At 44.0% G+C, this 17,995-nt stretch overlaps 1 long non-coding RNA gene across 4 annotated transcripts in view; it reads right to left on the bottom strand.

The window, feature by feature from the left end:
* Positions 1-17,995, bottom strand: part of LOC310827210 — a 73,319-nt gene that overhangs the window by 42,046 nt on the left and 13,278 nt on the right. For all 4 annotated transcript variants that reach the window (XR_014556210.1, XR_014556211.1, XR_014556212.1 and 1 more), the window contains exon 2: positions 12,599-12,853. This is a non-coding gene — a long non-coding RNA (uncharacterized lncRNA). The remainder of the gene's footprint in view (positions 1-12,598; positions 12,854-17,995) is intronic.

Here is a 17,995-nt window from a genome sequence, read left to right as displayed (position 1 = left end):
GGCCTCTTGAGTGAGATGGGCGCACAACCCCAGAGTCTGTCAAGACTGGCCCGTACGGGCAGGGGTACCTTTACCTTATTCTCCTCACAGAGCTACAATTCCAGAGTGGTTTCACAATCAATACCTTTTCACAGGGAATTCTGGGAATCATTGCTCTCATGTGAAGAATAGGGATCTGCATCAATCTTAACAAATTACTGCTCCCAGATTTCTTTGGAGGAATCCGAGACTGTTTACACAGGGGTCAGCAAACTTTTTCAGCAGGGGGCTGGTCCACTGTCCCTCAGACCTTGTGGGGGGCCAGACAATATTTGGGGGGAGAGGCGGGGAATGAAAGAATCCCTATGCCCCAGAAATGCATTTTAATTAAAAGCACACATTCTACTCATGTAAAAACACCAGGCAGGCCCCACAAATAACCCAGAGATGCATTTTAAATAAAAGGACACATTCTACTCATATAAAAACTGATTCCCGGACCGTCCATGGGCCGGATTTAGAAGGCAATTGGGCCTTCTAAATTTAGTTTGCCTACCCATAGTTTAAAGTGATGGTGTAAATAATTAAACCCCCTAAAATCAATGGACTTTTCAATGGGTCTACTCTGAGTATGTTGTCCTTGATCTAGGAAATCCAGTTAACCAATCCATATTCATTTTCATTGGTGTGACTAACAAAATATTTTATCACAAAATAAAAATTGCCCCCAGCTACTTACTGACCACCACAACAACAAAAATGTTAGGTGTGGGATCCTTCCAGAACCTAGTCCAGAGCCTTCCTTTGGCAAATTTGATGAAAACAGTTTAAGTGTGTGTTATCAGCAGCCAAAATATGGTGGCTTCAAATTTTGGAAACTCTCTCGTCCTCTTTCCCCACCCCCTCCACCAGAGCCTCCAAAAGTGCAATTTTGTTGAGGGTTTCCAATATTTAATCAAGTTAATTGCTTAAAAGATGGGTGGTTAATTGAGGTATATCAAATTTTATTATTTAACCGAATAGGTCATTATACTAATGATCAAATAAAACATAATAAGAAAATCCATTTAGAAATGGCTTATTTCCTTCAGAGACCATTCATGGCACTGCTTGTGTTAAAATGAATGGGTCCAGTTAATATATTTAAAATCAATCTTATTTAATATCTGGAAGTGCCTAAGATGGACTAGGAACTGGACGTTTTGAAAATGGCTCCGTACTTTTTAAATAAAATAAATAAATAAATAAATAAATAGGACAGATTATGATGGTGGTGGCTGCTTTTATCAAAAGCATCTATATACCATCCTCCATTAAAAGAAACCCTAGGGCAGTATGGAAAGAAAAAAATTATATATTGAAAAATACATTAATATTCCATATTATAATGCATTTTAAAAAACCATTTGCAACAATACAAATCCACCGTAGAAAAAACCAGGTCAATAAGAATATTTACTAACAATTATTGTTAGTAACAATACAAATCGGTAGGTGTTTGCATGAACAAGTAGATCTTCAAAACATGTCATAATGATGATCAAGATGGTCCCTGCCTAAGCTCCAGAGAAGTCATCCCGAAGCCTGGGTGCCATGGAGGAAAAGACCTGAGTCCTGGTTGATGCAAGACATACCTGTGTAAGGGGCAGTATAAGCAGGATGTATTGATCTGCAAATATTGGTAAACAAGCACGTCTACAATGGGAGAATACATTGACTTGCAAATTACTTCACAGCCCTAAACTACTAAAGTGGTGTACAATAAAATACAGTGGTGCCTCGCAAGACGAAAAGAATCCGTTCCGCGAGTCTCTTCGTCTTGCGGTTTTTTCCGTCTTGCGAAGCGGCTTAGCGGGTCAGTTGATAAGCGGCTTAGCGGGTCAGCTGTTAAGCGGCTTAGCGGATCAGCTGTTAAGCGGCTTAGCGGATCAGCTGTTAAGCGGCTTAGCGGATCAGCTGTTAAGCGGCTTAGCGGATCAGCTGTTAAGCGGCTTAGCGGCTTGGGAAAGGGGGGGGAGGAAAAAACCCCCGCAGGAACTCGCAAGACATTTTCGTCTTGCGAAGCAAGCCCATAGGAAATTTGTTTTGCGGAGCACCTCCAAAACGGAAAACCCTTTCGTCTAGCGGGTTTTCCGTCTTGTGAGGCATTCGTCTTGTGGGGCACCACTGTAATATAAAATGCAAAAACTACAGTCTCAAATCAACTAAAAATAATAAAACAAATGTTGGAGAAAAGCAAATACATTTCCTTCTTTTGAGCCTTTAGCTATTGCATGTGTTACTTTAAACCACACAAGCCCACTCTTTGTCTAGCAATATAGCCAACACTTTGCTTGTAGCCACTCTGTCTAAGTTCATCCCTAAAAGCTGAGCCATTTTGTTTTGTCTCGCCTAACATGATGAGAGAAGATGCCTGTTATTTCTCTCCTCTACTCATCCTATAAACAGTTCCTGCATGAATAAAACCTTTGAACTTTCAATTCAAGTCATCCAAGCTGCATACTCTCCTAACCACAATTTCTAGTCAATATTCCTTAAAATGACTGGGTCACACCAGGGAAATCCCTCTTCAACAAAAATATATTTGGTAGCTGTCTAAATATCAAGACACTAGGCCTCATTTCAGCTGGTAACTGATTCCAGGGTGGGCCCAGGACCCAGGCAATGTTTGGCAAAAAGGGCTCCCTTGAACACTGAAATCAGCATGCAGCCACTGAGAGATATTTCACACACTGCCTTCTGAGAGGTACACCTTAAAGAAATAAAGTGTCTCCCTCAGTGTGTCCAGTAGCACTGCCAGAAATATGTATTTGCAAACACGCCTGTTGTCCACTATGGTTTGCTGCAGCTCACTGGCAAGAGTAGAATCTGAGACAAACTAGGTTTGCTGCCATGTTTGCAGTGTGTGAAACGTAATCCTTATAGTTTGTGCTTTTAAGATCCTTATAGTCAGTACAGTGGTACCTCAGGTTAAGTACTTAATTCATTCTGGAGATCCGTTCTTAACCTGAAGCTGTTCTTAACCTGAAACTGTTCTTAACCTGAAGCACCACTTTAGCTAATGGGGCCTCCTGCTGCTGCTGCGCCACCGGAGCACAAATTCTGTTCTCATCCTGAAGCAAAGTTCTTAACCCGAGGCACTATTTCTGGGTTAGCGGTCTGTAACCTGAAGCAAATGTAACCTGAAGTGTATGTAACCCGAGGTACCACTGTATTCTTATCTTTAATAATTCTGGACTATTTCCTACGTGGCATGGCCACATGTTGACACTTAAGCGTGCATTTTTCTTCTGCCTGCAAGCATCAGAAATTTCCAGCTGGTCAGTCCCCTCCTCCTATTTCCCCCTCTGGCCCTCTATCACTTGTTAGATTAGCTGGAGGACATGCCCTAGCAATGAAATCAGTTTTTAAACAAATGACAGAACTTTGAACCTCAGGCTGAAGTTAAAGAATAACAGCAAGGGAAGTCGGATCAATGGCTAGCAAATATTAGTTGTGGCTGAGCCACGGACATGTAACTTTGAAAAATGTCAGCCCTTCTCCTTGATGTCGCTACAATCCATCACCTGTGCCATGCCCCCAAGGAAATCACATCTTCGAAGTTACGGAAACCTCAACCCCTTAAAAGCAAAAGGCACGGTGAAAATATAGAAGATTAGGCAGATATACAAAAGGGCAGACGTTTTCGTCTACAAAAATAAAAACAGAATGCGCTAAGAAACCCTATTGGTGGAGATCCTCAAACCCAGAGTCAAAAGGTGGCCCTTGAAGGCTTTCCATCTGGCCCTTGGGACTGTTACAGGCCAGACCCACTCTCCCCAGGATGCAGCCTTCAATGGTCCTGTTCCTCAGCCTCCACAAGTGCTTTTGCCTGGCTGGAATTTCTGTGTGAACTCTGATGCTTGCCTGGAGTGACAGATGTTGGTACAGCTTCTCTTCAGCTTCTGCATGGCTGGTAGCTAGCCTGACTGTACTGTTATGTCCATTGCCCACAGCTGGCAGGTGTGCCCCGCTCTTGGGAATCACCGTGGTTCCCCACCACTGCCTTAGATATGGACTGGTTCACACTAGAGCACCATTCCAGGTCTTATCAACCCCAGCCAGGATGATCCATCATCGGGGATGGTGGGAGATGGAGTCCACAGACATCTGGAGGGGTGCAGGTTCCCCATCCATGTGTTATAGCCAACGCAGTGCCCTCCAGATGTTGTTGGACTCCCATCAGCCTCAGCTAGCATGGTCAGGGATGATGGGATATGTAGTCCAACAGCATCTGGAGGACACCACATTGACTACCGTATATTGTCCCCCGTATATTGACGGTGACAGTTGTTGGGAATCACAAGTAGGTCTAGTGCTGTTCTCCCTCACTGCGAGAAGCCAGGTTACAGGGAACCAGGCAGAGGGCTTTCTCGGTAGTGGCACCAGCCCTGTGGAACGCCCTCCCACCAGATGTCAAAGACAACAACTACTACCAGACTTTTAGAAGACATCTGAAGGCAGCCCTGGTTAGGGAAGCTGTTTAGGGAAGCTTTAATGTTTGATGCATTACTGTATTTTAATATTTTGTTGGAAGCCACCCAGAGTGGCTGGGGAAGCCCAGGCAGATAGGCAGGGTATAAATAAATTATTATTATTATTATTATTATTATTATTATTATTATTATTATTATTATTTCCCCAGCCACTCTGGGTGGCTTCCAACAGAACACTAAAATACAGTAACCTATTAAACATTAAAAGCTTCCCTAAACAGGGCTTATTATTATTATTATTGCACTTAGGTCCTCCCCATCAGCACACCTGCTTGGCCATTGTGATAACAAGATGCTGAACCAGCATCTATCTATCAAGGCTCTTCTTGTGTCCTTACATTTGCCTCTCCCCCTTCCTCATCAAAGCCCATCTTTCCCTAGAATCCTTTGGAACAACGCCTAGTCCTTATGCCCAATGTTGTCACTGAGCCAAAGTGCATGTAATTTGAAATAACAACATACTCCTCCCCCTGCCTCCTCCCTTTCCCTGTATTTCTTTTCAGATTGTAAGATGCTAGAGCCAGGGACTGATCAGTCCTGTTCTTCGCAAAATGCCACGTCCACAGATATCTCAGTGTAAATCATGATGATTAATGATTTATTATCTAGACGATATTTGCTATGCAGGGAAACAAAAGAGAGAAACTAGCCTTTGAGCATCCAATCTATTGCCTACAGCAATCAGGAGTAGGCTTCAGGCATCCATGTCAGAAAAACCGAGACAAGCGATGAGGTAGATTCAAACCACTCAGATCAAGTAAATCTGTGTTAACTTCCTCTCATAAGAAAAGGGATGTGTGAATTGACTCTTTAAAAAACCCCAGAGACCTAACATCTCCTTTGATTTTTCAAAAGATTGAAAGCAGGTATTAACATTTCCCAGTTTATCTGTGTCTCCCAATCGCTATCACCTTCCATATTCACTTTCACAGAGATGGACCAAACCTTTTTGCTCTCCAACGCAGATAATCTTGATGTCGCCCCTCAGGAATAAAACTGCAGCTAAATAATTTACCACTTCCTGCCTTTTGCTTCCTAAAAATCTGCATTCTAGGAGAGGCTGCCTCACCCTACAGCAAACTCACTGTTCCATTTTCTTTTTATTCCAACATCACATGTAAATGTGTATTTGTCTCCTCTCTATAAAAGCTCCTCACCATCATCTTTCGTCTGCAGCAGCAGTTTACATGGGGAATCTCCTGGGGGTCACATAGCGGTGTATTTTTTAAAAAACAGTACAGTGGTACCTTGGGTTAAGAACTTAATTCATTCCGGAGGTCCGTTCTTAACCTGAAACTGTTCTTAACCTGAGGTACCACTTTACCTAATGGGGCCTCCCGCTGCCGCCACGCTGCCGGAACACGATTTCTGTTCTCATCCTGAGGTAAAGTTCTTAAGCCAAGGTGCTATTTCTGGGTTAGTAGAGTCTGTAACCTGAAGCATCTGTAACCCGAGGTACCACTGAACTGTTCTGAGAATTGACTCTACTCTCTCCATCTTATGTTTACTGCTAACTCCTCTCCCTCCTTCTCATTCACATTGGGAGGAAATCCTGCTCACTGGCACCAGAGGGGAGGCTGCTCTTGGGCTCAGATCCTGCTTGCTGGTTTCCCACAGGCATCTGTCTGGCCCCCGTGAGAGCAGGATGCTGGCCTAGATGGGCCACTGGTCAGATTCAGCAAGCTCTTCTTCTGTCCTTAGTGTGTGGCGATTCCCTCCCAATGCAAATGGCGGCTTTGGAGGAGAGGTTTCCTTCAGGACAGCTGCAGTGAAAGCACCTCTTACTGCTGATAATTATCACAACTGCCAGCTGCTGGGAATCTTTATTTGCATTAAGGGGGGGGGACCCTGCAGGCTAAATGTTACAGGGAACAAGGCAGACAGCCTTCTCGGTGGTGGCACCCACCCTGTGGAATGCCCTCCCACCAGATGTCAAAGAGAACAACAACTACCAGACTTTTAGAAGACATCTGAAGGCAGCCCTCTTTCGGGAAGCTTTTAATGTTTAACAGACCACTGTATTTTAATACTTTGATGGAAGCCGCCCAGGGTGGCTGGGAAGACCCAGCCAGATGGGCGGGGTATAAATAATAAATTATTATTATTATTATTATCCTAAATGCAAGCGGGTACTTAACAGCAGTTCTGGATTTGCAACCAGTGGACCTTACTTTGAAAAAAGGCAAGCATGGGAATGAAGTCTTGTAGCGGTAATGACAGGCATTAGCAAAACAGAAGCGCCTCTGCATTCAGCTCTAAGTGCATCTGACAAGTAACATTTACATCACAGCTAACACACCTTCTCTAGAATTAATGTCCATGGATTTGATTTGGGGGGGTGTGCAAAATGACCGGGAAATTTTGCATCTCCGTTGCAAGAGAGATCGGAGAAGCTACCTCGTCATACTGAGGCAGAACATGAGAGCAGCGACTCCCCATCGGGGATTAACAGCAAGTGCATCTGAAATAAATGAAAGGAAACATTTCTGTCCCCAGCGAAGCAACTCATCCAAAGCAATTTACTAACGCGGGAGGCGGAAGAGGGGCGGGCTGTCACTGGATTTGAAAAATAGCTGAGCAGCTTTGACAGCAGTGGCTGTTATTTTTGAAGATTGCGGTGGATGGTGATTCTGATCAGCCTTCATAATTTGTCGTATTTAATAAGAATCTAAGTATTTATCAGCGTGGCAGAATAATGAGGCTTTTATCACTTGTCTTGTCTTAGCTTAAGTGCAGTCTTCCTAGGCACACATGGGAGAGACAAAGAAAAAGAGAGAATTCTTCAGCTAGAGACAGGTGATCTTTTTTTCCCAGAGGGTTGACGTTAGGGTGACAGGAATGAGTGTACAAACCACAGGAAGTGTGATTTTGGGGAATCGCAAGTGGGAAGAGAGCGGTTTCGTTCAGGTCCTGCGTGTAGGCTTCCCAAAGGCAAACTGTTTGGCCACTGTGTGAACAGGATGCTGAACTAAGTGGCTTTTGGTCTGATCCAGGAGAGCTTTTCTTAAATTCTTTTTCTACTTTCAGCTCTCCTAAAAGCTCCAGTGAATGGATCCAGCCAGGGGCAGATGTGAGGGAAGGAAGCTTGTATCCACACAGACCAGTATTGTAATGGGCCACATTGTAAGCTTTTGCATATAATCTCAGCTTACTGAGAATCATCCTTTGGGATGGAGAATCAAGAGGGCTGAAGTCACTCCCTCCAGATGTGTTGTGGGCCTGATCACTCCAAGGAGGACCCAGAAGAAATGGGGGCTATATTCAACATAGCACTAAGTATCTCTTTATGCTGTGTAATGTCATTTTGGACTCACAGCTGTCCATGGAGGCGCAGGTTAATTCTGTGTCCAGGGCGGCTGTCTACCAGCTCCACCTGGTACGCAGGCTGAGACCCTACCTGCCCGTGGATTGTCTCACCAGAGTGGTGCATGCTCTAGTTATCTCCCACTTGGACTACTGCAATGCACTCTACGTGGGGCTACCTTTGAAGGTGACCCGGAAACTGCAATTAATCCAGAATGCAGCAGCTAGACTGGTGATTGGGAGTGGCTGCCAGGACCACATAACACTGGTCATGAGAGATCTGCATTGGCTCCCAGTACGTTTCCAAGCACAATTCAAAGTGTTGGTGCTGACCTTTAAAGCCCTAAATGGCCTTGGTCCTGTATACCTGAAGGAGCATCTCCACCCCCATCGTTCAGCCCGGACACTGAGATCCAGCGCCGAGGGCCTTCTGGCGGTTCCCTCATTGTGAGGTTACAGGGAACCAGACAGAGGGCCTTCTCGGTAGTGGCACCCACCCTGTGGAACACTCTCCCTTCAGATGTGAAGGAAATAAGCAGCTATCTTATCTTTAAAAGACATCTGAAGGCAGCCCTGTTTAGGGAAGTTTTTAATATTTAATGCTATATTGTTTTTAACACTCGATTGGGAGCCGCCCAGAGTGGCTGGGGAAACTCAGCCAGATAGGCGGGGTATAAATAATAAATGATGATGATGATGATGATGGTGTCTTCTGCTTGTACAACGTGACTCCTCCTGTTTTCCTGTCCCTGTACACCCCCAAACTCTGTCCCTCAGCCCTTCAGAGCAGATTAGTGATGTTGCCTGGCACTGCTGAGCGGCTTGATGAGGGAAAGTCCCATTGTGGAAGTGGAAGCCATTCTGCTCATGGATTTCCCTGGATTCCTAAATACCTGATGCCTGCACCCAGGAATCGAAATATTACTTTAGCCTAGTGCAGTGCCCCAATGTCCCAGCATTCAAAGCTCTAGAATCGAAGCCGTTTTCTCACCCTAGGTGGCCAATGACCCAGTTTCCTCCTAGGAATTCACAGCTATCCCTTCCAATTGCCTGGGAAAGCTCAAAAGCCAGTTCAAGGAGATAGCCTCAAGTGACTAAGAAATATTATATAAATTATATTTATGTAAGTCTTATATAAATAAAAGCTCTTATATAAAAGTATTAATAATAGAGGTGCCGGCCAGTCCTGGTTTATTTGTTGGGCTGTTGTCATTGGTTTAAAAAAAAACACACCAAAAAATAATAATAAACAATTGAGTTTCGTGGACTCTTAACACACTTCTCTTTGTGGCCTACTTGCAGCCTGCTGAGACCTCATTTTTATGCAATAGATCCAGGCGAGGCTCTGATATATAACCAACTGCGAAGGAAGAGCCTCAGGACATGAAGGACTAAACACACACTTACTGGAAATGCCTTCCCTTTTGACCAGTTGGACACATGTGGTAAGCAGGTCGATTTGGGGTAACCCAGTACCAGGCAGTAATTTGTGTGTGCGTGTATATATCTGTTTGTGTTACATGTTGCCTGCACTTTCGGTCTCTGTTTGAATAGGATTGTTTGGACAGCGCTGTCACAAAGGGCTGGAGTCTGATGAACGGGGGGTCACACTGTCCAGCCAACCCGTTATTTTGGGCCCTGGCATGATCTGCCCCATCGCTATCAGCCCCAAGCAAATAAAAGGGATTTCTTCATCTCTCTTTCATCACAGGGCATCAGCAACATTCAGAATAGTTGTGCAATTAGATGCTCCAGAAATCTAACAGGGATAATGGGGAACATTCAACTCGTGGTTTTATCTTCTTCATAGAACATTTGATGAGGTTGTGTGGGGGCACCAGCAGATGGGTGGGATTGCTAACCATCCACAATCCTGCCTGCTCGGTCCTGAGACCCTGGTTCTGCACTGCGCCATTCCATCAAATGCAACCTTCCCAAATGTGAGGAGTTAGGGACATGACTCTTTCTCTCCCAATTGCTACCCTCCTTTTGGGCTGTGAGATGACTGAGTGGGAAATAGACTTATCCACTTGCAACCCAGAGCAGAAAAATGTGCTGGCCATGTTTCTCAATGCCACAGCCCCATGTGGATGGAGCCCCTGCCCCACAAACATTTATTTTAGAAGCTTCCACAATGAGGGGAGGGATAGCAATGCCGGAATTAGCTCCGAATATCAACAGGGGACCTTTTCGGTTCAGATGACATTTTAATGCGAACCTTCCTTAAAAACTCCACGGTTCTCCAAGTGAATAATGTGCACGAAAAATGTGTGCACTGCTGAAAATAATGTACCAAGATGCATTAAATTGGAGGGAATCGCTTGGCAAAATTGTGTATAAAATTGCAAAAAAATGTAAATATAAGAAATGCACGCTAAAGTGTTGATTGGTTTTGATGGGGACCCCCCCACACAATCTTCAATTGATGTGGAAATGTGGAGAACTGGACTGGTGCTTGGGAACATTGACAACTGAAAGAAGTCAAAGGTGACACATTCATTCACCCCACACCTTGAAAAACCTGCATTCACATAAATTCCCCATTATATGAGCCTTTGCTTTCAGGCCACATTGGCAGTTCTCAGTGTGTTTTCCCTTGGTTTTGAGTCAAGACTTGCTACTTCATCCTGAGATGTGCACTACAATCTAATACATGTCTGCTAGGAAGGAATTCCCATTGTGCTCAATAGGACCCACTTTTTTATACAGGTGTTTAGGCTGCAACCCTAAACCCACTTAAAGGTAAAGGTAAAGGGACCCCTGACCATTAGTTCCAGTCGTGGCCGACTCTGGGGTTGTGGTGCTCATCTCGAGGGAGCCGGCGTACAGCTTCCGGGTCATGTGGCCAGCATGACTAAGCCGCTTCTGGCGAACCAGAGCAGTGCACGGAAACGCCGTTTACCTTCCCGCCGGAGTGGTGCCTATTTATCTACTTGCACTTTGATGTGCTTTCGAACTGCTAGGTTGGCAGGAGCAGGGACTGAGCAACAGGAGCTCACCCTGTCGTGGGGATTAAAACCACCGACCTTCTGATCGGCAAGTCCTAGGCTCTGTGGTTTAACCCACAGCGCAAACCACTTACAAGGGTGCAAATGGCAATATTATTATTGATGTGTTTGCCGCCCTGATAATAATGTTAATAATGAATGAATGAATGAATGAATGAATGAATGAATGGATGAACGAACGCAGTGGAATTTACTTCTAAGTAGCATGCCATTGGGCTGAACGATTCATTCCCTAGTCATAACTAAGATAATACCCTTGATTCAAGTACCAACATATAGAATAAAAAATAAATGATCTCATGCAAGTGAGATTTCAAACAAGCCTGAATGGTAATGGCTTGTAGCTGGATAATTAACAAAAGCAGCACATGAAGGCTCTTGAAAGTAGTTGCAATTTTATTTTATTTTTTACAAAAAAAAAAAAAGTGAGACGAGAATCTAAATTACTTCTGCCAGCCTGTCAGGCTTTTCTGAGGGGAAAAATACCCTACTTAATAATAAAAGCTTAAGTGAGAAATGATAGATGCTTTTGATTACGAGGGGAAAGCAGCAGCAGCAGCAGCAGCAGCAGAGTTAATGCCGTGCTCTTCTCTGAACCTTAAGCGACCATTTTCTGTGAGTCATCAAGCTGGCAGATAAATTAGTAAAACTCCTTGAGAGAGACAGCCTCATCAATCGGGAGTTTGCTACTCTTGCCTAGTTTTATATTGCGGTACAGATTAAAGCAGCTGAAATGGCTCCGTCTGTATACAATGAGGAATGAAAGGCCTGATCATTTTGTTCTTGAAAAGTGTAAAGGGGGGGGGGGGGACCACCAAAGAAAAATGGTTCAAGCCAGCAGGGAACAAAGAGACGACTGTCAGAGGAGACAGAATGCCAAAGGAAGCAAGAACGAAGCAAGCATAAGACAACTGCGCTCTGTTATACCTGGGAGTGCCTCTGAAGGCAGTTTGGAAACAAAAGTTTGGGATATGGCTGCTAGGAGGCTGCTACACTGGGCGTCACGCTGATCACATTGTGCCAGTCCTTTGCCAACTTGCCCTGGCTCCCAGCCTGCTTCCAGGCCCAGTTCAGAGTGCTGGATTTGACCTTAATGACTCTTGTGGCTATGCGTCAGAGTACCTGAAGGACTGTGCTGTGTTCACAGGCACCTACTCATACTTTGGAATCAATCCTGGAGACACTCCTCTGGGCTTCCCTGCCAACTGAGGAAGGGCAGCAGGTTATGGGTGGCAGGTCCTTCTTCGTGGTGGCACCCTGGCTTTGGGAAGCTTGCCTGGCATTTCTTTCCAGCACCAAGTGTAGGCTTCCCCCCTCCAAAACCTTTAAACTCATTCCTAGTCTCAGCATGTGTGCACATTTTCTGCTTTTTGTTTATTTTTCTATATTTAGTTATTCTAAACTTAAATAACAATAGCTTTGATTCCACAAGGTGTTTTTGTGGCCTCTTGAACTATTTTTTGGTGTGGCTGAGAGAGCATAACAATGCATCATTATTTCCAGAGCACTTAACGTGTACTAGGCATGAAAATGTGAAAACAATTCATACCAAATCCTTGACCACACTTACTGATAAAGTTTGAGACAATAGGCGTCAGAAAGGGAACAGAAAGAGACTATGTCAGTGTTGAGCAGAAGGGAATAAAACCAGAACGAAGAAAAGCTGCAAACCAATTACAATCCTATGTGTGTTCCCTCAGAAAGAAGACCTGTTGAAAGAGAACCCTGAGGGTCAACAGGAATCTATCCCACTGTCCCAAAACCCTGGCCTACCTGCCAGCAAGTCAGGACAGCAAGTCTGGGGTTATTCCATGTTTCTGAAGTCCAAACCGAACACTTGCAGAGATCCTGGAGTCTTGCAGAGACCTCAGCTCAGCTTCCCTTTTGCACTTGATTGCAGCATCTGGGCTGGATGAGGCCTGTGACTCTCACCTGTCCTGAGCCTACTGCAGCTGAGGAATCATACACCTTCTCCCAGAGCTAGCAAGCCTCACCTGGCCAGCTAGGAACTGGGCTGTGGACCCTTGCCTAACGTGACAAACAAAGAAAAGAAAATCAAGACAATACAAATTGAAAACAAAGCAGTTTAACAACAACAACAACAAAATTTATTATTTTTACCCCGACCATCTGGCTGGGCTTCCGCAGCCACTCTGGGCGGCTTCCAACAAAGATTAAAAATACATTAAAATGTCACACATTAAAAACTTCCCTGAACAGGGCTGACTTCAGATGTCTTCTAAATGTCAGGTAGTTGTGTATGTCTTTGACATCTGATGGGAGGGTGTACCACAGGGCGGGTATATCGTAAGTAATATTTATTATAAATAATATAACTTATTATTATTTTAAAAAATTAAAAAGCACACTACAGTGTCCCCATCTTCAAGAGGCAGGATGACTGCCACTGGCTCAGAGGGATTCCTTGACATCAAAATGGATGCAATTTCCCTGAGGGAAGGAAGTTTAGGAACCACAGGACAAAGGCAATTTAATTCACCTAGGCACAAGACAGGCACGTTACTGCCTCTCCTCACCAGCTGACAAATGGGTTTATCTGCTGGACATTAAGGTACTTCAGACGGGTAGATTATTTTTCTTCTCAAAAAGAACAGCGGGGCTTCTTTCTGAGGGAACAGGCATAGGATTGTAATTGGTTTGCAGCTTTTCTTCGTTCCGGTTTTATTCCCTTCTGCTCAACACTGACATGGTCTCTTTCTGTTCCCTCTCTGACGCCTACTGTCTCAAACTTTATTAGTAAGTGCGGTCAGGGATTTGGTATGAATTGTCTTCACATTTTCATGCCTAGTACACCTTAAGTGCTCTGGAAATAATGATGCATTGTTATGCTCTCTCAGCCACACGAAAAGATAGTTCAGGATTTTTATGCCTTTAGCAGTTTAAAGGCTTCTTCCATATGATATAATAGGAAGCCAAGATTATAGGTGAGGCAGCCTGTACTACACGTGACGTTCACAGGTCCCTGAAGCCACAATTATAGATGGTACAGCCTGTACGCAATAAAAAATTAACTGGTCCCTAAGCCTTGTTATTCATGACTATCATAAGTTCATTTCCTTTCAATGAGTCTTGTCAAAATTACTTTAGTTTACTGGGGCATCAAGAAGAAAAAAGTCCATGCAGCCTCGTACAGGAAACCTGTGGCGGACGCTCCAAGTGTCCCTATTTTCCAGGGACAGTCCCAGATACAGTGGTACCTCGGGTTAAGTACTTAATTCGTTCCGGAGGTCCATTCTTAACCTGAAACTGTTCTTAACCTGAAGCACCACTTCAACTAATGGGGCCTCCTGCTGCCGCCGCACCGCCAGAGCGCGATTTCTGTTCTCATACTGAAGCAAAGTTCTTAACCTGAGGCACTATTTCTGGCTTAGTGGAGTGTGTAACCTGAAGCGTATGTAACCTGAAGCGTATGTAACCCGAGGTACCACTGTATACAGAAGCCATCCCAGTTTCTGATTTGATCCCATAATGTCCCAATTTTCCTTAGAATGTCCCTATCTTCATTGGAGAAATGTTGGAGGGTATGAAGTTATGTGACTCCCCCCCCCCCAAGCCAAGGAGATAAGTAACTAAACAACCTTTAGAAGACATCTTAAGGCAGCCCTGTATAGGGAAGTTTTTTGATGTTTCATTATGTTTTTATATATGTTGGAAGCTGCCTAGAATGCCTGCGACAACCCAGTCAGACAGATGGGGTAATAATAATAATAATAATAATAATAATAATAATAATAATGGAATAGGACATCCCTATTGTTATGTACTGAGTTGAATAGGATCCAAAATGCAGCAGTCTGATTGGTCCGCAGGAGCCACCCAATCCAACTCCAGATATAAGTGAATCCGCAACCTGATTGGCCTACAGGAGAACCCTGGAATTAGCCAATCATCTGGGGCCCATTGTGTAAATAATGTATATAAAGCAGACATTTCGGGGGAACTGGCATTCCTCACTACTATGAGCTGAATAAAGAGCATGAAATCCACACTCGACTCCGAGTATACTTCACCTATTTTCATCAGACAAATGTTGATGGGTATGCTGTGTTTCTCCAGATGTTGTTGGACTCTGACTCCCATCAGTCCAAGTCAGCATGGCCAGTGGTTACGGATGATAGGAGTTCAAGTTCAACAACATCTGGAAGGCCACAGGTTTTCATCTCTGGCTTAGTGTCTGGGAGAAATTGGCTCCACTGCAGAGCCAATTCCAGTCCTTTCATCTATAACAGAGAGGATCTCTGAGCAAAGCACAGAGTCCCTCTTCAGTAACCAGAGCTGTAAGACTGGGCAACCAGGCTGGAGAAAGTTCAAAGGAAGCTTTTCTCCACATGTCCTCTAAAGCAGGAATGGAGAAATCTGTTCATTTTTGTTGCTCTCCATTGCTCATTTTCCCAGTCAGTTCACCACAGATCCATGATTTTGTGATTTTTAATTTTTTTTTAAGTCCTCATGAAAAGTCATCAGCATTTAAGTGAGCAATATGCCTGAAGGAGTGTCTCCATCCCCTTCATCCAGCCCAGACACTGAGGTCCAGCTCTGAGGGTCTTCTGGCGGTTCCCTCACTGCAAGAAGTGAAGTTACAGGGAACCTTCTTGGGTGTGGTGCCTGCCCCGTGGAACATCCTCTGACTTGTAGAAGACTATATCTGAAGGCAGCCCTGTATAGGGAAGTTTTTAATGCTTTATGTTTTATTGAGTTTTTATATTTTGCTGGAAGTCGCCCTGAGAGGCTGGGGCAACACAGTCAGATGGGTGGCATATAAATAATAAAGTACAGTGGTACCTCAAGTTACATACGCTTCAGGTTACATACACTTCAGGTTACAGACTCCGCTAACCCGGAAATAGTGCTTCAGGTTAAGAACTTTGCTTCAGTATGAGAACAGAAATCGGGCTCCGGCGGCATGGCAGCAGCTAAAGTGGTGCTTCAGGTTAAGAACAGTTTCAGGTTAAGTACGGACCTCAGGAATGAATTAAGTAGTTAACCTGAGGTACCACTGTAGTAGTTATTCTCCTAATACACACATTTTTGCAAGCAATTTCCCCTGAATATAATGCGTTGGTGTATCTTACTTTCACTAATTCAGTTACTTTCACTCTAATTGTGGTCCATAAATACTGGCTGCTGGAAACCATAGATGTAGAGATTGTTATTGTGCTCTGATCTTGCTTATGAGCTTCCCATAGGGATCTAGTGAGCCACCGTGAAAACGGGACGCAGGACCAGATGGGCCACTGGCCTGATCCAGCAGAACCTTCTTATATTCTTTTAATCACATGCAACTAAGCACAACCCACACCATATTAGGGTCAATGACTCTGGTGGGCCTGTGGCAGAGATGGGCAAGTCACCCTATTCTCAGTCCACATCCGTTTTCAAATTGTTAATTTTGCATTTCACACATGTGCACCAAAACAGAGCTCTTTGTTCCTCAAAAACCTGCTTCCTGCATTTCAAAAACCAGTTGGTGCAATGGAAAATCCCCTGACTCTCTTGGTTTATGTTTGTTGAATGGGGTTTAAGAATAACCAACGCTTATCTGTGCAAGGGTTGATAACTAAGCATAACTTTGAAAGATTCCTTTCACCCTTGAAACCCCATGATGATACTTCAGCATCACTCTTTGTGACCTTTCTCTTCTGATTCATTCAATACCACCAGAAACCCATCAGGCAGAAGTTTTGGCTTAGCTTAGTATCCAAGATTCTATATGTGGTCAGTTCTGACCCCCTTCCTTTCCTGAGTCATGTGCATTCACATGTGAGTTCAAGCATTGGCCAGACGACTGAGAGGTAGTGGCTGCTGGCAAGCAGGCAAGTGAATTCATGGAATCTGGACTATTGTTTCAAAATTACTTGGCATGACCTTCCAAAGAACTGGGTCAAGCTGGGAACACATGACTTTTGCAACCCTAAATTTTGGGTTGGCAGCTGCATGCGATGTGGGAAATCCATACCCTTTGCAAAATTTTCATTGCACAAGTCTTCAAAAGTATCATCTGTAGCAACAAGGTGGGCAAGCGACCAAAGGCAAGATGCTGTATCACCGTGAACTCACATAGGGAAATTATTAACACGGAAAATAAAGGGCACAGAACAAAAAGATCATCAGTGACAAATCACTCAAACGAGGGTAAGTGTAAGTTAGGGGTGAATCCACTCCAAATAACTCCCTGGTTTCAATTCTGCTTCAAAAGTAGCACATTTGTTGCTGGTGAACAAGCTATTGCACAGAAAAAAGCCATAAATTATTTGTATTATATTGATGCTGCTCTACATCTCTTCTTCCCAGTGGCGTAGCGTGGGGGGTGCAGGGGGAGCCGGCCGCACCGGGCGCAACATCTGGAGGTTAGGGTTAGGGAGCGCAAATCCATGGGTTAGGGGGCACAAATCCACGGGTTAGGGGGCGCAAATTACTTGCCTTACCCCGGGTGCTGACAACCCACGCTACGCCACTGCTTCTTCCCCTGGTCTGTTGTTCCCTCTCTGCTATTTTTGTTCTTTGCTCTCAGTTCCTCAGCTGTTTCAAATCTATTTGGCTGCATAACTCTGTTAGACTGCATTCACAAGAGAGATTATTCTGCTTTCCTGGTGTATCCCTATCTGTTAATTTCTGCATTGTATGTGTGCTTTCATGGGACATAAAGGCCACTTCTGAAAATACAGCAGACTAGACAACAAGCTTAGCACTCATCTCTGTGTATTTTCCTTCCAGGAAAAAAAAAATATGTTTGCAAATAACACAATTGTCAGGAAACCAATAATAAGCTGCCCTATGAATGCTAAAGACACAGAAAAAAAATCATTAAAACACTTAAATATGAATAGAATTAAAACTATATACATATATAAAATCTGCTTAAAACATACAGATAATTACCATATAAACAGCACGGCACCAGCCCTTTCATCAAAAGCAGTCAGTTCCCCAAAGCCTGCTTGTTTAGATGAACATAACCCACAGTAATGAAATTATTTATTAAATTTGTATACTGCCCTTCATCTGTAGATCTCAGGGTTTGCTACAGTGTGTTATCTTTTCTGAGTAACAAAGAACTCAATTAACATTGAAATTCATAAACCCTAGTCAGTCTTTACCACTACTCTGTGTACCGCTATAATTGACTCTGGCACTATTTTAATGCCAGCC

This window comes from Podarcis gaigeae, assembly GCF_964106915.1.
Source record: "Podarcis gaigeae genome assembly, chromosome: 11".
Taxonomy (NCBI): Eukaryota; Metazoa; Chordata; class Lepidosauria; order Squamata; family Lacertidae; genus Podarcis; species Podarcis gaigeae.
This window is presented reverse-complemented; position numbering and strand designations above follow the sequence as displayed.